Genomic DNA, 22,445 nt, shown 5'->3' with positions numbered 1-22,445 from the left:
TAACCATGCTAAGAACACCATTAAGCGTTTATACGAAAAGTTTTCGACTGGAAAGGCTCTTTCTAATCCGAAGAGGCCATATAAAAGTCGACCAAGGCGATCGGCCGAGAATATCGCTGCCGTACGAGCCAGTGTTGAGAGGTCCCCAAGAACATCCCAAAAACGCCGTTCTCAGCAGTTGGGCATGGTTCGGTCCACTTTACAACGGATTATTCGCATTGATTTGCATTTGTTCCCGTACAAAATTCAATTGACGCAAAGAATGTTGCCTGCGGACAAGCCTCATCGATTGGAATGGGCCCAAAGGTCCGTCGAATATGGGCAACCCTGTATACGAAGACGTGAACCTGCAAAGACAATTTTCTGTCTTAGACTGCAGTATACATTGCGAACTTCAAATACTAAATTTGAAACAATTCCGGTGAATAATGTCGCCAAAATCATCAAAATACCGAATATCGGGAGGTACCGTTATATGGAGACTATACGAAGAAGTAGACCTGCACAGACAATCTCCTGTCATAGGCTGTAGCATCCGCTTCAAACTTCAAATACAAAATTTGAAACAATTCCGGTGAATAATGTCGCTAAAATCATCAAAACACCGGATATTGGGAGTTACCGTTATATGGGGGTTATACCAAAACTTAGACCTACATGGCCCATTTTCAATACCAAAAGTCCTGCGGACATAAAACACATTTGAGTGAAATTTGATCAAACTACTTCATTTCGTTCGGAAGCTAGTGTGATTTCCACTGACGAACAGATGGACGGACATCTCTGAATCGACATAGAATTTTCTGCTGATTAAGAATATATATACTTTGTGGGGTCTAAAATGTATATTTCGAGGTGTTACAAACGGAATGACAAACTTAATATGCCCTCTATACTATGGTGGAGTGTATAAAAATTATCTGTGCAGGTCCACGTCCTCGTATAGCACCCATATAACGGTACCTCCCGATATTTTGATGATTTTAGCGGTATTTTCACCGAAATTGTTTCGAATTAGGTATTTGAAGGTCATAATGGATACGACAGCCAAAGACAGAAAATTGTCTATGCAGGTCCACGTCTTCATACAGCCCCCATATAACGGTACCTCCCGATATTCGGTACTTTGTTGATTTTCGCGAAATTATTCACCGGATTTCTTTCAAATTTGGTACTTGAAGTTCGTAATGGATACTACAGCCTAAGACAGAAAATTGTCTATGCAGGTCCACGTCTTCGTATAGCCCCCCATATAACGACGGTACCTCCCTATATTCGGTATTATGATGATTCGAATTTCGAATTTGAATATGGTAATGTTTTAGGACAAACAATGCCCATGTAAGTCCACGTCGTATAGACACCGGCTATATTCGGTATTTTTAAAATGTTAACAGAATTTTTTTAAGGATTTTATTTCCAAATTCGTTCTAAATGGTGAATGGTATTCAAAGTTCGGCCCGGCTGAACTTAAAGCTTTTTACTTGTTCGAATTATAAATGTGGAGATGTAGGAGATGTGGCTAAGTTCCCTTGTGAATTATCTCTTACCACAAATCATTTCAACTCCCATTCAACCTCTTCTCTCAAAGTGTTTGCTGGGTAATTGCGGTTTAATTTTAAAATATGTATGAAATTTTATGTAATATGGCAACTGTTGCCATAGTGATATCACACAATTTACACCAACAGCAGCATCGGCCATTATCATCAAAATCATCGACAATATTTATGTCCAGGGGACATAAACCCTTTCCCGTTGGAACCCTTTCCCGTTCGAAATATAAAATCACGTGCACTACGAAAGAGATAACATCATAGTAACGCAGTGACAATTTACAGTTCTCCCCCCGATTGTCATTGATGTCACAAATAATGCTTTAGTAAAAACAAAAGCACAAAAAAAATCCAACACAGCAGTGGAGCAAAAGGACCACCCATGTGGAATCCTTTCTTTGCTGTTGGAAGCAAACATTTTGCATACCCCACTTTATTTGAACTCCTTCCAACAACACAAAGTGAAAATCGCTGGAGTGAACAGCACCAAATGTTGCCACAACGACAACAACATCGACTGAACAACAACAAACAAAACAAAAACATTGATTGTCATTTAACATCATTATCATCATTGGAGCGTTAAGTGTTCGAAAATGTTCATTGTTTTCTATGCCAAAAACAAAAAATGCTTGACATTGTCGGGGTGTTACCGAAAGTATTTTATGAAATATTTACGGCAACTAGATCACCCACATAGCACGAGGTTACAGCAGACTTACACGCACACACACATACACAGGAATGGATCCACTGACATAGCAAGAACTGAGTTACAGCAGCAGCTGCTGTTGTTAGTGTTGAGTTACAGCATCCTTCCCACCCACAACACGGCGAGCGGCAAAGCTTTTGATGTATTTAATGGTAATAATTGCAAGAACCATCATCAATTCATAACTTCCGCCCGGGCATGGCAGAGAGGGAGGGTGAAGTAGGGAAGCAGTGTAACTTATGGCAGAAGCAGCTAGGTAGCTGTGATAATTGTGTTTGCTTTTGTTGGCATACTAACCAATCAACCAATACATTGAATTCGAGAAAATAGCTAACAGCTCAAAATTATTTGAGCAGAATGATTTTTGGGTACTGTGGTACGGTCGTACTATGAGATTTTCTTGCAAATATATGTGTTTACTTGGAAAATACTTTGGTTGGATAAAGCTTCAGTGAATTCTATTGGCGATAGTTTGACGATTTTTGTATTTTTTAAATCGTTTCAACCGATCTTTCTAACGAAATAATTATGTACTCTTTCAAAACCTAAAGAGGTTTTGTATTTTAAAGACCTTCCATATGACTCGTATGGGATTCTTGGCCGCGTATCGATTTGAGAAAAATACCTTCTGGGAATTGGCATGGTGGCAGTCTAATCGAAAATGGTATTACCTACAAAATGCCGTTTGCTAAATAGGGTAAATAATTCTCATTTACTTGATGATGTCAGTCACATATAGTGATCACTTTATTGTGCGATAAGGAGGGCTCGTTAGCTAAGCTTCAAGTAACGCAATTACTAGGTGGGAATATCTTTCGGCTCGTTGTTGCGACCGTAGTTCAAATATTGGTTGTAAATTTGAGGTAGTCATAAACTGTAGTGGTCGCCGGATCAATCTCCTGAGCATTAGCAACGAACAAAACAACTACAGGGTAAGATGAAAAGACTGCAACCAACTTTAGACTACTGTCATTTCTAAGCCCCACGTCCGACAGCTGTTAAAATTATTCCAGTGACAGCTTATTATATGTTTACAAGCATTCAAAAACATTTTTCTGAGAGTTTTCCAGAAAAAAAAACTTACTCGTGATGGAATTCAAGCGTGATAGTGTGATTTCTTTATATTTGGCTGGAAAACCACAACTGGCTATCGTTAGAGCTCTCCAGCATTTAAATATGAATTACTGTTTTGTGTCTCGTACCATCGCTTACTACCGTGATACTGGAAGCGTAGCTCGACGTCAAGGAAGTGGACGGAAGAAAACACCAACATCAGCAGAAATAGTTCGAAAAGTAAAGAAGCGACTTCATCGAAACCCGCCTCATAGTGGCCAAAAAATGCTACGTGAGCTGAACATATCGCAATATTCCATTCGGCAAATATTGAAAAATGAGCTGGGGGTAAAGCCATTGAAATTCCAAAAAGTACAAGAGCTTACCGCAACAGAAAAAAATAGACTCAAAAGAGCTGAAAAGTTACTTCACTTGGCCGAAAGTGGTGAACTGCCGAAATTGGTTAACTGCCGATGAGAAAACATTCGTTGTCCAGCAGTATGGAAACAAATAAAATAATCGTGTTTACTTGGCAAAGAGGTCAGCTGAAAAATTGCACCTTCGGTTGGCCACCAGAACTCAAGCACCGGGCATGGTGATGGTGTGGGCTGCCATAACAGCCGATGGTCGCTCTCCGCTCGTATTAATCGACCGTGGCATCAGAATAAATACCGAATATTATCTCGAAAATATTCTGAAGGGTGTATTAAAGCTTTGGGCACGCATATAATTTGGCCGCAGACCTTGGACATTCCAACAGGACTCAGCACCATCCCACTCAGCACGCGCCACCCAAGAATGGTTACAAAATTAGGTTTCTCGCTTCATTTCCAACGCACAATGGTCACCAAAATCTCCGAATACCAATCCGTTGGACAATTGTGTCTGGAGTATTTTGGAAAGCATGGTCGGCACTAAAAAATACCAAAGTGTCGATCACCTTAAGGCCTTAAGGCCTATGGGCCAAAATACCGCAGAGCAACATTCGGGCAGCGTGTAATGGTTTCATTGACCGTTTGAAGGCCATTATTCGTGCCATAGGTGACCAATTCGAACAAATCTAAATTTATTCTAAAATTCGATGCTATTTCCGACATTTTTTTGCTTTCATTCAATAAAATTAAAAAAAATATATAAAAATTTTGGCATTTGACTTTGTTGCAGTTTTTTTATCTCACCCTGTTTACCCGAAAATGCCCACAGTGAGCTGCTGATCTGAATACAACTACTGTAAAACAAGTTTCCAATTCATCAGAAGGGACCTGACCAATCAAACATCTCTTAGTGTGCTGCTGATCTGAATCCTAAAAACTAAAAAAAAAAAACAGTTCCGGATGCATCTGAGACAACCTTGCTCTGCTTCCAAACGCAGTTCAAATATTGGTAGTGAGTATGAGACAGTCATAAATTCTAGTTGTTGCTATTTATTGGCGACGATCCAAAAAGCTATTTGGCGATAGCCAAATAGCCCGACTCAAGGAGCTGCCGATCCGAATCCAAACGTTTATAAAGCGAGTTCGCGATTCATCAGTAGGGGCTGATAGTTTCACAAACGGACATTCATACAGTGAGCTGGGGATCCTAATTCTAGCAATTTTAAAACCATCCATTTTACGTGACCTGCAAAACCACTCCCGAATATCCAAAGTGAGCTGTTGAGCCCGAACGGCTACACAAAGAGTCTCCGATTCATACTATACCGCCTGAACATCTGCAGCTGAAGTTTCTACTGACATGCAACGAGTTCCTGATTCATCGACCTGATCAACACTCATCAAAAGTCCCAATTACCTTCAAGAATCTGAAATTTCCTGGTGACACTCCATCATAGTTCCCGACTACCTACAAACCATCATGCAATTTCCGATTATCTTCAAGTCCTCTGCCATCTACCAACACTTGTATTTATCAAACTAATGCTAGGAACACAATTGGAGCGAACGACGAATTTTTTCGCGGCGTATGTTCGTCGTCAAAAATAAAACACATATGTGTATATGGAAGTGCACACAATCACGGCACCGGCGAAAATTTCGTCGGTCGCCGCGAACTCAATTAGCTTTATTTCTATTTCATACGCCGGCGACCGGCGAACAAAACAGTACAAGGTGGCCATACTTGTACGAATTTTATGTGTTTTAGTAAATAAAGTTACTTTTTACTTTAAAATTAGTTATGGTCACTCTACTATCTGTTACTCGTATAAAAAAAAAAAACATAATTAATTTGTTTATTTATTTGTGTACTTGCGCCTGAGTGAAGATGGATATCAGTGAATTTATAATAGAGAAGATGGACATAAGTGAAATTATAATAGAGAACGTAAAGAATTATGTGTTCTTGTATAATTCATTGTAGTCAACAAATGAGCAAAAAGTAAATAACTTCATCAGCTGTTTTTTAATTTCGTCGGTATTGTGTTCCATACGACGAATTTTCGCGGCTCACTTTGTCGCCGCGTAGGGCGAAATTCGTCGTTCGCTCCAATTGTGTTCCTAGCATAACGTTTCAACCTTGAATCTCACGCCAAATACCTGCCCCATCCCACGGATAGAAATTCTTTCACAGGACATCCGTGGATAGAAGACCTTTCAGAGGTTATCTAGAGAAAAAATACTTTTGACTTTCTGTTGTTTGAAGACGTTTAGAAAGGCTGAATAAATATATCTTTTTCGGCTCTTCGGGAACCGAAGGCCTTTCACAGACTTCTTGAGACTAATGATAATTCTCAACTTTGCTAGGGACCGAATAACTTTCTTCTATATAGAGAATTGAATACCTTTCAAAGATCTTTTTTGGATAGAAAATAAAGGTCTGGTAGGGACAGAAGACCTTAAACAGGACCTCTATGCATAGAATAACTTTCACCTAACGTTTGTGGATCTAAGACCTTTTACAGGTTTTCCGTGGATGGAAGACTTTTCACAGCTCTTTTGTGGATACACCCAGCGAATCAAACTGTCCGAGTCAGGCCCGACTTTGAATCGAAAGGCGGATGAAATTTCCGATTTGGGACTTCGGTCCGACTTCTGACCAAACGTTAATTGGTGTGTTTGACGAGTTGTCGGGCCATTTCAGCCGACTTTTGAACTGAATTCGAAAAGATATTCTTGGGAATTTCGGAAGGGAAATTAGAGTTTTCAGACCGGACTCAGGAGTAATATCGTGCCCATTGATCTTCCACATATTTTTAAATAGGGTACCTTTTTTAGGGTTTGAGTATAACAACATTACGTGAGTTCTTCAAAATGTATACCTTCCCCGAATAGAAGAGATACAAAATTTCCCTAGGTATTACCGCTCCTATGGACGAACTGACCTTCACAATTTCATAGAGAAATTTCTTCAGCAGGCCTTCCCCATACCCCCTCCAAACCACTGTCCTCTTTAATATTAATTGTTTTAAACAAATTTTTATGAAATTACAAATATTTTGACCATTTTTTCGGAAAAACAGAAGCCATCAATGCTGCAAATTGGAATAGTGGGAGTTTGGGCCAGTGGCCCCAACATGCCATTGTTTTCCAAAGCCTTTTATTATTAAGCGCAAAAATTTCGCTGTTCCAGGTCCCCAACGATTTGAATTGAAACCGCGACTTCATATTCACGCCTTTTACCACCACCACCACCGCACTTCATTGGATTCAGGGACTCGCGAGCGATGGTTTCGATGTTACGAAACACACGCCGATTTTGTAATCAAAGTTCATGTTAATGGGAATTTGATTGTATTTTGTTGATGCTGATGTTGTTGTTGGTTTGGCTTGGCTTGGCTTGACAGGAGTAACAAAAAGCAAACGACTCGTTGGACAGACAGACGGACAGCCAGTTGCCAATGGTTTCATTCACAACTCGACTTCTGTGTGTAAAAGAATGTTGCCATGGCTAGTCGTTGGTGCGAACCATTGGTTACACTGCTTTGCTCCTGTCCCGTAAATTTGTGTCCCTGGCCCATTCTCGCCCACCATTCATGGTTATTGTTTGTAATTTGATAAAGGGATATTTATAACGCATCCGTTTAACTCTTTTTACCGTCTGAAAATTGTATGAAATCACTTGAAATTAATTACAGTTTGAATTGCCGCCCGCCTGCTGTGCCATCAGCAGTGAATGGTTGGATGTTTGGGTTGCCACTTGTGCTCAACCTCATTTTCATACTGGACTTGCGAAGTGTTTTTCACATGTCTCTAGGGATAGAGTTATCGGGTTTTTTAATGGATTTAGTTCAGAATTTTAATATGCTCCCGAAATTAATAGTTGAAGTAGGAGAAATAGTTGATAGGAGACAATGTAGTGTCCATTGGAATTGCAATTTTCGAATTTTGGAAAATGGATAAATGTGCTGAATTGTGCCGATTGTTTTTTCGAAAAACCGCCTGATATATTCAAAAAAAGATTTTTTTTAAAAAAATCCCTCGGTTGCAACTTTAAAGTTTGGAGAAAAAAAAGTAGTGCTGAATTGTACCCGACATCTCTTAACATTTTCTATATCTCCTACCATTTCCAAACAAGCTATATTTTCGAAAGTATGCCAGAAATGCAATTTTCGAATTTCGAGAAACAAAAATTGTGCTGAATTGTGTTAGGTATATGTTCAATTGAGCTGATTTTTTTCGAAATTCGAGTGGTTTCCCACATAGGAAAGTATATATGGATCTTCCTATCTCGCCGAGCTGAGTCGATCTAGCTATGTATGTCCGTCCGTCTGTGCATGTTAATTTGTAATCACTCTACAGGTCGCAATTGTGGCCCAATCTTTACGAAATTTAGAATGGAGGTGGTGCTAGGGTCAGAATAGAACCTTATTTCTTTTGGAGATGATCGCATAATATTTAAGGTTTGAAATGGACCAAAAACTGAAAAAATTTCCGATTTTGCAGTTGCTCTACAGGTCGCAATTATAGACCAATCAAAGCGGAAGTTAGCATGGAGCTAGAGTTTAGGGCTGGACAGAAGCCTGAATATCATATTTTCATATTTTCCATTAAACCGCGAAAATTGTTAATCCCGACGAAATCACAAACAGATGAACCGGTCAATTCTGACCGTTACGTCGATGCCAATAGTTAATATATCGGATATATATAGCGAAATATATACAATGTGTATATACAAAGGAAGGGGATGTTAGTTAGAATGCTTATATCTCAAAAATGGCTGGACCGATTTTGACAAATTTTGTCAATTCAGAATGCCCTCTTGGCATAAAACTATAAAATCTAAAAAAATCGCATAAAAATATGTCAATAATGATTTGTAGTATTTTGTGACATTTTTTATAATTTTTCATACTTTCTATCGCATGCGATTTTTTCAATAATATTAAAGTGTATATTTTTATAATATTAAAGTGTATATTTTGTAATACTTTTTCACCTTGCAACACAGTTTGGGGTTAATTTATACAAATTGCAATTATCGTCCAATCCTCACGAAAATCTTCATAAGTTTAGTTAAGGACAGCGGGTAGAATGGACCACTACTTTTGTGTGAAAAAATACTAGAATTTCTTACAGGCGATATCCGAAATACATAAAAGCCGAACATCTGGATTTTTTATGCTGATTTCGTTGACGAATATAGCCAAATATCGGAGACAATCAAATCATATAGATGGATCTGAATTTGGAGATACAGAGGGGCCTCTTGCTTTTGGAGATGATCGCAAAATATTTAGGGGTTCAAATGAAACAAAAACAGAATAGAGTTAAGGACAGGGAATTATTCTAGCATTTTGGATGAAAAATGGACCACAACAACCAACAGTATGACGGAGTGCTTAAATATTGGGCGAATTTCTCTGGTCAATGTCTCGTGACATAATTTCAAAAGCGAAATCTTCCAAAATCGATCTGGATACAACAGGGCTTCTAACATATTGTAGTGTTGTGGGGTATCACATGGTCGGCCCCGCACGACTATAGCCTTTGCTTACTTGTTTTTTTATTAAAAGCGATATTTTCGAAAGTATGCCAGAGTTTCAAATTTCGAAAAAAAATGTTATGCTCGATCTGTGCCGTTTAATGGTTCTCAATATCTAACCCTTTTTGAGATATGCGAATTTCAAAAAACGGTATTTTTTAAAAGACATCCTTCGTGAGTCTTTTTATTATGCTTGAATATCCCCAACAGTATCCTTGGATATGCCCATAGTCTACTTGAGTTCTTATTCAGATCTCTTGTAACCGTATCATTGAATATCCTGTAGTCTGCTTGAGTACTTATTAGGGTCACTTGCAACCGTATCCTTGAATATCCTTGTAGTTTGCTTAAGTTTAAGGCGCTTGCAACTGTATCCTTGAATATCCGTGTAGCCTGCTTGAGTACTTATTAAGGTCTCTTGCAACCATATCCTTATAGCCTGATTGAGTACTTTTTAAAGTCTCTTGCAATCGCATCCTTGTAGTCTGCTTGAGTACTTGCTAAGGTCTATCACAACCGTATCCTTGAATATCCTTGTAGCCTGATTGAGTGCTTACTAAGGGGTCTCGCAACCATATCCTTGTAGCCTGCTTAGTACTTATTAAGGTCTCTCACAACCTTTTCTTAAACATTCTTGTAGTGTGCTTGAGAACTTATTAAGGTCAATTGCAACCGTATCCTTGAATATCCCTGTAACCCACTTGAGTACTTTTTATGGTCTCTTGCAACCATAGTTTTTGTTACCCCTATAGTCCTACGTATCGGATCTCCTCTCCCTCAAAGGTCCTTCTTGAGTACTTATCCAGATCCCTGGTGGTAAATCCATCTAGTAGTCCTGAGTTGACGATCCCGAAGCCTGAGCACCAAATCCTGTTTCCCTGTCTCGTGTATCGAGTACTTATCTAGGTCTCGAGTTGAAGAACTATTTCAAATTCCGGACCGAAGACGATTAAAATCAGTGTCATTGACCATATAATCAAACGAAAGCAATTTTCATTCAAATCTTAGCCGATCTCGATAAAATTTGGCAAAGGCATTTCCGAGCTCTATAAGATATCTGGTACCAAATATCATTGTTGTCCAATCCATATTACAAATGTGAGGGACTTAAACACCCAATCGAATGAAACATGTTTATGGATGCTATAGCTATATCTGAACCGATTTTCACTAACTTTGATGTACTTACTTCTGGACTGAATTCGGTCGGATGTGCTGAAATCTTGATACAATTTGGCAGAGGTATTTCTGGGCTGTATCTGATACCAAACACCATTTTCCTGGGGTGCACATTACGAATGTTTGGTACTTAAACACCAAATCGGATGAAACATATGTATGGGAGCTATAGCCATATCTGAAACGATTTTCTCCGAATTCGATGTACTTTCTTCTAGACGGAATTCGGTCGGATGTACCAAACTTTAGGACTTTTGGACTGATGTCGGTCATTTGGTGTACAATTAACTCGAAATCGGTTGAAGATATATATGGGAGCTATATCCAAATCTGCACAGTTCTTGATAAAATTTGGCAGAGGTATTTCTGCTGCATCTGTTATCTGGTACCAGATGTCATTATTGTTGAATGTATATAACGAATGTGAGGGACTTAAGCACCCAATCGGTGCTTAATATATGGGAGCTAATTCTCCGAATTCGATGTACTTTCTTCTAGACTGAATTCGGTCGGATGTGAAAAAATTTTTGTCATTTGGACTGATGTTGGTCATTTGGTGCACAATTAGCCCAAAATGGGTTGAATATATATGGGAGCTATCTAATTCTGATCCGATTATCACCAATTTCAATAGGGTTCGTCCTTGGGCCAAACAAATACTGTTTGGAAAATTTCACCTCAATCGGATGATAAATGAGACCTGCATTTCCTTCACAAAAATATATACAAAGACGGACGGACAGATGGACTGATATGCATAAATCGACTCAGAAAGTTATTCAATGAACATCCTTCTCCATGTTAAAACACATGCACTTACCCTTACTACTATATGGTCTAGGATATAAAAAAATAATTTCGAATACATCAGCGAATATTCCGAATTTTCACAAAAAAAAAAAAATCGGCGCAATTGAGCACAAACCTGGTACAATTCAGCTTCCTTTTTTCGAAATTCTTAAAAATACCTCAGTAAAATTAAATTGAAAGCATTAAGCCCTATATTTATCTCCTTTCGATTTCATTAAAGAAACAGAATTGAGGTAATGTGCTTACAATAAGTTGGGATACTTTTATTAACATTTTTTGTTAGCATCTACTGAGGCGCCCATCAATTTCCACTCCAGGACTCCAACCTCAAATCCCACAACGATTTTCCTAGAGATATGGGAAGATTTATAAAAGGTTTTCTTCGGAAAGTCAATCAATTTTTACATAAAAATGTCTTACACAATGGCAACCCTACCCTTGATTTAAATCCCCCCACGACTTGGTGATCCAAAAATTTCGATAATTTTACATTTGGTTGTTGGCCGGAGTACCATTCTCTTCATTCATTGGAAAATTTACAATCGACTAATAGGGTAAAAGTTGTTGCCGCCATGAAAAGGCTCTCACGCACAGACAATACACACCCACACATAGGCAGGCTTTTCGTGGTAGTATTCAAAAGTATTTTGTACACGAAAATGATTGCAAATGAAATAAGCTGTTTGCTGTTTTCGTTGCTGCTGCTGTTGTTGTTATTATTAAGCTATTTTAATAATGTGGCCGTAAAATTAATATGATTTATAATTGGCAAAGAGCTAATGGGAAAAAGGCCAACAGAATGGAAAAATATTTGCCAGTTGCTTGAATTCTGTGAAGTGTGGAAAACAAAACTTGTTGGCCAGGCTTAAAAAATATTTCCAAACCGGAAAGCATTGATGGCTTATTTATTTGTTTGTTTGTTCGGACACGAATGATTTATGAACTGGAAAAACATTTGCCAATTGTGAAAAATTAATCAAACAAAAATTAAATGTTATGCGAGAGGAGACTTTGAGACATTAATCTCAGGACTTTGAAGAGTAATCTATCCCCCCCTCCCCCCCTCGAGTAACTTTTCATCTCTGAAAATAATTACGCCAAAGAAGATCTTAATTAAATTGCTTGCCAAATAGTTATTAATTATTCAACAGCATTGAATGGCTAACAGCTGTGTATGGCTTTTGGTCCTTGCCTCCTCGCCCTTCCTCGCTTTCTATCTATCCTTTCCCCTACTTGTCATTAATTTCTTTCTAATATAGATTTAAGTTACCGTCAGGTGTGAGGCAAATTCGTTCGTTCATTAAATCATCTACAGTCTATTGAAACTTTCACCTTTTAAATGGGTTTTAATCAATTTCCGTTTCCTTATTAAACACCTTGATGCCGGTTTTACTTTTGGGCACACACACTCACACATGTGTAAGTGGCAGTGTGGTAAGAGTTTATGTGTTGCCCTTTTGTAGTCATTGAAGTAGAACACAATTCATGTCCAGTCTCAAACCTAGAGACAATAGATAACATATTTGAAATTTGGAATATTAGAACGTTGTGATATTCTAGGATTTAACGAAAAGAAAGGATTCGCAGTATGGAAAAAATAGAAAAGGAATACCAAGTCTTCCTCTCTTACAGGCAAAATTGGAGTACCAACGCCCAGACGTAACAGCTGAACCCACAATCTTAAAATTTTGCACGAGGGTCAGTAGGCGTTTGGTAAAGCTGGGTTTGGAAAGTCATACTAAAAGAGTACGAAAAATACTAAAACCGTGCCAAAAAATTTAGTACTTTGTATTACGCAAATGGAATGAGCTATAATTCTGAAATTTAGGATGAGAGCCACTCAAAGAGAGAGTATGAAAAATTTTTTGAAATTCAAACTTTAAGGTGACGAAAATTTCTAAAATAGTACTAAACTTCTGAAATGGTACCATTTGGTATTATGTGGACGGATGGTGCTAAAAATTTGGGGATATTCAGAATGAGGATCAAGGTTGGAAAGAAGTTTGATATATAAATATGGTTTGGCAAATGTCTACTAAGTGTGCGAACTATACCAAATGTTTCTAAATTTGGAATAATTTGATGCTGACATTTTGAAAAAATCCAGTTGGGGTCCCCACTGGTGGTAGGTTTGTGATAAAGAGGTGATTTTGGAAATGTGTTCTACAAATGCTCGAAAAGTACTAAATATTCAATATTCGGTACAATTTGGTACGGGTGAACAGATAATGCTTCAAATCTGAAATTTTGTCTTAGGGTCGAGTTCCTGTGTAACCTGGAAAAAAACAATATTTGGTGAAATCTATCAAATACAGCTCAGATTTCACCAAATATTGTTTTTACAGAGTGCATATTACGGCTATGGAGGACAAAAATAACAAATCGGATGAATAATATATATGGGAGCTATAGCTATATCTGCACCAATTTCGATCAAATTTGGCATACATATTTTCAGGCCTAATTTGTGCAAAATTCCATACTATTCGGGTTAATATATTACACGTTTGGTGCACAATAAAATGTAAATCGGAAGAATATATTTATGGGCGCTATATCTAAATTTTGACCGATTATCTCCAATTTCAATAGGGTTCGTCCTTGGGCCAAACAAATGATTTGTGCAAAATTTCTTCTGGATAGACGGACGGACGGACGGACATGCATAAATCGACTCAGAATGTGATTCTATGCAATTCATCAAAAGGAACTATGGGTCTACCTTGTTTCCTTTTTCCTGTTACAAACAAATGCACAAAGCCATAATACCCTGACCACCTTGTGGTGTAGGGTATAAAAATAACAAAATAAACGAAATCACAAATACATGAAAGCCGTACCTCTGATATCTACATTAATGCTGATTTCGTTGACGAATATAGCCAAATATCGGAGATACAGGAAACCATATGGAGGAATCTAAATCGTAAATATATGGCAAATGCTATGAAGATTTGTATGACGCCGTTGTTTCATCAAAATCCGAATGGCAAATGTAATGGCCAAAGAATTGTGAAATTTATTTTAAAATTCATTTGTCAAAAAGTCTTGGAGGTTAAAAAAACCCGCTGATGTCCGTCTGTCCGTCTGTTGTAATCACGCTATCTTTCAAAGGAATCGAGATGGAAGGCTAAAATTTTGCAGACATGTTTATTTTGCCAGTAGGCAGTATAAGTTCGTAAATGGACCATGTAAGTCCACGTTTTCATATAGCCCCCATATAATGGTTCCTCCCGATATTCGGTATTTTGATGATTTTAGCGACATTATTCACCAGAATTGACTCAAATTTGGTATTTGAAGTTCGCAATGGATACTACATCCTTTGACAGAAAATTGTCTGTGCAGGTATTTTGATGATTTTAGTGACATTTACCACCGGAATTGTTACAAATTTGGTATTTGAAGTCCCAAAGGGATACTACAGCCTAAGATAGAAAATGTTCTGTGCTGGTCTACGTCTTCGTATAGCCTCCATATAACTGTACCCCCCGATACTCGGTATTTTGGCGATTTTAGCGACATTACTCACCGGAATTGCTATAAATTTGGTATTTGAAGTTCGTAATGCATATTACAGCCTATGACAGAAAATTGTCCATGCAGGTCGAGGTCTTCGTATAGGCGCCATATATCAGTATCTCCTTATATTTGGTATTTTGACAATTTTCGGTACCATACTCACCGAAATTGTTTGAGATGTCGTATTTGAAGTTCGTAATTGATGCTACAAGCTGTGACAGAAAATTGTCTATGCAAGTCCAGGTCTTCATATAGCTCCGATGTAACGGCACCTCCCTATATACGGTATTTTGATGATTTTAGATACATTATTCACCGTTTATTTCAAGTTTCGAATATGAATATGGTAATGGCTTATGACAACAATGCCTATGTAGGTCCACGTCGTGTAGATCCCTATATAACGGCTATATTTGGTATTTTTAAGATTTTAACAGAATATTTAACGAATTTTATTTTTTGAAAATTTCCAAATTCGTTCAAATGGTGCTTTACAAGCCATGAATTTATGTCACACCTAGTTGATAAATATGCATATTTTATATTGGACTGTCCATACAAAAATACAACTTTTCTAATCATTGATTCTTTTTCGCGTTTGGATTTTTCATCGATATGACCTAATGTTGCTTGAAACATATGAAACTGTTCCGCATATGTTTTCAAATGCGATTTTGTATTTAATTGTTATTAGTGTGTTAGGTGTATTCAAGAAAATATTTTAAGAGAAGATGATAACTCGAAAAAAAATTGCAAAATCACTTATCAGTGACTCTTGATTATTGTTATTTTTTTTATTTTGAAGAATCCTTATGCATATACCAAAAAATACTAAATTTTGCAAACTTATATTGAATATACGACTAAAACGGAGAAAATACCCTTTAAAGGGACCATACAATAAATTTGGTCGATGCTACACATTTTTACATCAATAATTTTTGAAGTAATCCAAAGTTCTCTATAAATTTTCATAGCTCTATCGTAAATATTGGAAATATTTTTGAACATATTAGGTTCCCAAGGCTCATATTTCAAAATATAAAGGTCCCAGGGTGACCAAGTCTATAAAAAGGCTTTAAAAAAATCGACATAATAAACCAAGAACTATCAAATTAACTAGTAATGTTCCACTACTCAAGCTGACTATTGGACAGTAAATCACAACAAGTGCTAAATTGGCCGAAAATAACAATTTTTTCATAAATTTTTTTTGCGGTACATATTAATTATCCACATTTATTATACCCTCAGCCATATGGCTACAGAGGGTATATATCATTTGATACGGCCAAAACGTGGCTAGTCGAAATAACGGTTTTAGACCCTAGGTCTCTTTGGACCAAATCCGTTTCAGAACATTTGGAGTCGATCTAGCGATGTCCGTCCGTCCGTCCGTCTGTCTGTCTGGCTGGTGCGCACGATAACTCTCGAAGGGAGTATCCGATTTGGTCCAAACTTGGTACATCGCAATATTTTTGTCAAATTTAGATCGAGTTCGGAGATGGGCAATATCGGTCTACTCCTTCTGGTACCTCCCACACAAAATGTCCAAATTTTCAAAGAAAATAATTTATTGCACAGAAAGAGAAAGGATAATCCGATTTTCCTCGAACTTTGCGAATCTGTATATTTTCATCAGTTCTAGTTCAGGTGCGAAAATGGACAATATCGGTCCACTCCATCAGGGACCTCCCCCACAAAAGGTAAAAATTTTTAATAATTACATCCCTTATAAAATGTGATGTAAGAGCCCGATAGTCTTCAAATTTCAAACATTGCAATAATTTTATTAGCACAAGGTTTGGTTCGCAAATGGAATGTATCGGTCCACTCCTTCCGGTACCTCCCCCACAAAAGGTCGAAATTTCAAAAAATATTTTTTGCACAAAAAGAGAAACGATAATCCGATTTTGCTCGAACTTTGCAAATGCTAGTATTTTCATCAGTGCTAGGTAAGGTGCGAAAATGGACAATATCGGTCCACTCCATCAGGGACCTCCCCCATAATGGGTCAAAATTTTGAATAATTATAACTTTTATAAAATGTGATGTAAGAGTCCGATAGTCTTCAAATTTCACATATCTCAATATTCTTATTAACTCAAGGTCTGGTGTTAAGGGGGAATACATCGGTCCACTCCTTTTGGTACCTCCCCCAAAAAAGGTCGAAATTTTCAAAAAATATATATAAAATATATTTTTTGCACAGAAAGAGAAACGATTACCCGGTTTTGCTCTAACTTTGCAAATCCTAATATTTGCGTCAGTGCTAGGTCAGGTGCGAAAATGGACAATATCGGTCCACTCCATCAGGGACCTCCCCCACAAAGGGTCAAAATTTTGAATAACTTTTATAAAATGTGATGTAAGAATCCGAACGTCTTCAAATTTCACACATTCCAATATTTTTATAAACTCAAGATCTGGTGTTAACACGGAATGTATCGGTTCACTCCTTCTGGTACCTCCCCCACAAAGTGTCGAAATTTTGAATACCCATGAAGCTCATAAAACGCCAAATTAAGATCCGATTCCATTTAGACTTGGCACATCTCAATATTTCTATCAACACAAGATCTGTTATAAAGGTGGTATAGATCGAACCATTTCTTCTGGTACCTCCCCTATACATAGGGTTCAAGATTTTGAAAAACAAAACGCACAAATAAAGCTAAATAAGCATCCAACTCTTTTCAAATTTCACACACACAAATATTTTTGCAAACACAATATCTGTTGTGAAGTTTATACGAGGGGTCACAATTTTATCTGTCATAACTTTCGAAACAATTTAGCAATTCTTTACTGTTTGCTATGCTCAAATATTTCTCTCAATAAGAAGCCTGATATGAATATGAAATTTATCGGAATTTATGATTTCGCATAAAATTTGACATAAATAACTTTTCTTGTAATTTTGCCCCATATTTCGCTCAATATCAGGTGAAGTATAAAAATGGAATATTTCGGTAGACTCTATATGGTACATCACGCACTTTTTAACATTTTCTAAAAATTATAACATATGTCATATAAAGTAAGGGGTGAGTCGATATAATCCATACTAGGAACGGAATATTTATATCATATTTTTGAGTCTGATACAAAATGGACAATATTGGCCCATTCCTTCGAAACCGGCTCCATAGAGGGTCAAACGTTTGAATAATTGTAACACTAGTCAAATATATTTCGATTATTTAATCGAACATAGGCTGAGGGTATATATCTGTCGGCAATACCGACTGATACTTTTTAACTTGTTTTCTTAAAAACTCACAATGAATATTTCCTAATTTGATACTTCCCTTAAAAATTTTAGCTTAAGTTGGAAACGTCTTCAATTCTGTCGAAAACGAATTTGATGTTACTTTCATGCATCAACTAAAAAAGGACAAGGAAAAATTGATAAAAAAAAAAGGTGGAAAATATTTTTTTTAAACATAAACGGAGTTTTTAACCATATTTTGAAAAAAGTCTCCTTCAATTATTATTTCACAAGTTATTAACTAACATTTTTTCTTGAGTGTATTTCGTCCATTGTAATTTATAATTGAAGCATTAAATTCTTAGCATAATTTCTTTATATAAATATCTAACCGCACACACAAGACCACGACGGCACAAGGGCCAGCATACACACACCCACACTAGCATCGATATTAATTTTCTCACACACATACACACAAACGGCAGACTACCAATATATGTATATGCATTTACAATCCGATTATATTTTCCCACTATGTGCTCCATACCCTCAAAAACATTTTCAAGTCGTCAGGTGTCTGAGAAAGGAAATAGTTTTCTCATTTAATTTTAGTGTGTGCTGTGAGGAAGGGGAGAGTGAGCGGGTGAATATGTCGAAAAACGACAAGTACATGTATAGCATACATGGAAGTAACTATCTCCAGCAGACAGGTAAGCTTAACTGACAGATGGGCGGACGGACGAAGGACGTATGGACAGACAGTTAACTAGACATGGTGTTTAATTGCAGGGCCGAAACTGAATTGGCTGTGGCGAAAGACAAACAAACGTCTTTTTGGTTCATTGATGTCGAATTAATTACATCTGACAGACAAACCATTTCCACTGTCATTTGTTTGTTTATAATAAAAGCTATTTAACAGCTAACACTACTACAACTACACAGGCAGTGTTAGCCATTTCGTAGTTTGGCCATGTTATTTGAGTAACTCGTTCATTTGATTGTGTTAGGCGAAATCCGAAATCCGCTTCCTCCTCTTGCTAGCCTTCAGTGCAAAAAGGTGTGGGGGGATAAGACTTCCACTTCAACTTGTCTCTTGTGTTTGAATTGCGGTTGAGTCGTTGGCCTGGTTAGATACAACCAAGCGGCGCTGCTATGTTTGTAGTTGTCATCTTTGTATTGCTCCAGTTTGTCTTGGACCGTCCGCTTTTCTTTTTGCTTGGCATTTTTATTAGGTTTGTCTTGTTGCCTGTCGTCTGTCTTTGATAGCGCATTTTGGCTACAGGGTTTTACGAAAAGGGACTAGTTAGAGGGCATAGTTGCCATATGGTAACAAATTTGTATCAAAAATGTAATGGGGTGTTCTGTCCATAGAAGGCCTGTAGAATTCTTCTATCCCTAGGAAGCCTGTGGAAGGTCCTCTAGCCACAGAAAACCTGTGGGAGGTCTTTTAGCAATTGAAGATCTGTAGAAGGTCTTTTAGCCATAGAAGATCTATAGCAGGTTTTTTAGGCATAAAAGATTTGTGACAGATCTTCCATCCACAAAAGATCTATGGAGGGTCTTCTATCTACAGAATATCTGGTGACAGATCTTCCATCCACAAAAGATTTGTGGAGGGTCTTCTATCTACAGAAGATCTGTTGAAGGTCTGAAGAAGTTCTGTGGAAGGTCGTTTATCCATAGAAGACCTGTTGCAGGTCTTCCATCCATAGAAGACCTGATCTCCTAGCCATAGAAGACATGTGGAAGGACTTTTAGCCATAGAAGATCTGTAGAAGGTCTTTTAGCCATAGAAGATCTGTGGAAGGACTTCTATCTATAGAAGAATTGTAGAAGATCATTTATCCATAGGAGGCCTGTGGAAGGTCTTCTAGCCATAGAAAACCTATGGGATATCTTTTAGCCATAGAAGATTTGTAGAAGGTCTTTTAGCCATAAAGACCTGTGAAAGATCTTCCATCCACAGAAGATTTGCAGAAGATCTTCTACCTATCCATAGACGGTCTGTGGAAGGTCTTCTATCCACAGAAGATATGTGGAAGGTCTTCTATCCACAGAAGGTCTGTGGAGAGTCTACTGTCCATAGAAATCCAGTGGAAGGTCTTCCATCTATAGAAGGCCTGTGGATGGTCTTCTAGCCATAACAGACCTGAGGAAGTTATTCTAACCATGGAAGACATGTTGGAGGTAAACTTGCCATAAAATACCTGTGGAATAGAGGATTTGTAGAAGGTCTTCTAGCCATAGAAGACATGTGGAAGGTCTTTCATTCAAAGAAGATCTGTGGAGGGTCTTCTATCTATAGAAGATCTGTGGAAGGTCTTTTATCCATAGAAGGCCTGTAGAAGGTATTTTATCCACAAAGGATCTTTTGAGGGTCTTCTATATATAGAAGGCCTGTGGAAAATCATCTATCCATAGAAGTTTTTTCATCTATAGTAGGCCTGTGGATGGTCTTCTAACTATAAAAGGCCTGAGAAAGGTATTCTATCCATAGAAGGACTGTAGAGAGTCGTCCATCAATAAACGCTTTGTGGAAGATCTCCTAACCATAGAAGACCTCTGGAAGGTCTTCTACCGATAGAAGGCCTGTGGTAAGTTTTTTATCGACAGGTGACTTGTGCAAGATCTTCTGTCCACAGAAGATCTGTGGAGGGTCTTCTATCTATAGAAGATCTGTGGAGGGTCTTCTATCTATAGAAGATCTGTGGAGGGTCTTTTATCCATAGAAGGTCTGTGAAAGGTCTTCTAGCCACACCATAGAAGACATGTAGGAGGTAATCTTGCCATAAAATACCTGTGGAAAGACTTCTTGCCATAGAGGATTTGTGGAAGGTCTTCAAGCCATAGAAGATCTGTGAAAGGTCTTTCATCCACAGAAGATCTGTGGAAGGTCGTCTATCCATAGAAGACCTCTTGAAGGTCTTCTATTCATAGAAGATCTCCTAGCCATTGAATACCTGTGGAAGGTACTTTGTCCATAGAAGATCTATGGAAGGTCTTCTATTCATAGAAGATATCTTCTATGTCTAGAAAACCTTCTACAAGTCTCTTATGGCTAGAAGGCCTTTTACAGGTCTTCTGTGGCTAGAAGACTTTTTACAATTCTTTTATGGCTAGTAGATCTTGTACAGGTCTACCATTTTTTTTAAATCTTTTCCAATTTTCTGGCAACACTGTCCACTAATCAGACGGTTAACCCATAGTATTTTATCCTTTCCCTCATCCTCCTTTCACACACTCACGTGCTATCAATTTCATGCTATAAGAATTGGGCGAAGACTTAAAAGATATAGGTATTTTATTCATAGAAGGAAGGTCATCTATCCATAGAAGACCTCTTGAAGGTCTACTATTCATAAAAGATTTTCTAGCCATAGAATCCTGTGGAAGTTACTTTACCCATAGGAGATTTGTCGACGGTCTTCTATCCATAGAATATCTCTTCTATTGCCAGAAAACCTTCTACAGACTTTTTATGCCTAGATAACCTTCTACAAGTCTTCTATTGTTAGAAGGCCTTCTACAGGTCCATTGTGGCTAGAAGACTTTTTACAATTCTTTTATGGCTAGTAGACCTTCCACAAGTCTACCATTTCGGTAAATTCTTTTCCAATTTTCTGGCAACACTGCCCACTTATCAGACGGGTAACCCATAGTATCTTATCCCTTCCCTCCTCCCCCTTTCACACACTCACGTGCTATCAATTTCATGTTATAAGAATTGGGCGAAGACTTAAAAGATATAGGAAAATGTCTTGTCACTGATGCGTCTGTGGAGCTGTCCATTGTTTTTTCTTTTAAGTTCTTTTTTTCTTGTATTTTAGCCACATTAAGGTCTTGGCAATGGCTGGCTAGCTGACTGACTGACTGTCTTCCTTGTTGGCTGCTAGACTGGTTGCTTGGTTGGTTGGGTGTTTAATATTGCTTCTTGTTGACTGCCGTTGGCTAGCTGGCTGACTGGCTGCCTGTCTGTCTTTGAAAGCTTATCTTGTCAAATCGTTTGCTGACATCGTTAAGTCAATGTGGTCACTATTGGTTTCAATTGATCTTTGGATTTGTCTATTTACTTTCTTCTCTGTACAGTTTTTCTTTTTAAGTTTTCCCCCTGTTAGTGCTTGGTTTTCCCTTTTTCGATTGGAACTATGTGTCCCCACCCCCATTTTTAGTTGGTGTTGTTGTGGGTGTTTTGGTTGGCTGTTTTGGATTTTCTGTGTAAAATGAAAAATTGGAAAACTGTGTGGCTTTTGGTATTGCTTTCAACTGCTGCTGCCATTGAGCTCTGTCTTGAAAGAATTTCAAAGAATTTTAATTGAAAATGTTCACATTTGGGGTTTGCCTTGTTTTCAACTATTACTGTGTTAGTTAATAAATGCATATTATATGGTAGATATGTTTAAAAAATTATATTAATTTTTGATTAGATGTGTTGATTTTAATCAGCATGTAAAGGAAATATAACAAGGAATCTATG

The sequence above is a fragment of the Musca domestica genome, unplaced genomic scaffold (genome assembly GCF_030504385.1).
Source record: "Musca domestica strain aabys unplaced genomic scaffold, Musca_domestica.polishedcontigs.V.1.1 46, whole genome shotgun sequence".
Classification (NCBI taxonomy): Eukaryota; Metazoa; Arthropoda; class Insecta; order Diptera; family Muscidae; genus Musca; species Musca domestica.
The sequence above is the reverse complement of the archived record's forward strand: the minus strand, read 5'-3'. Positions refer to the sequence as shown.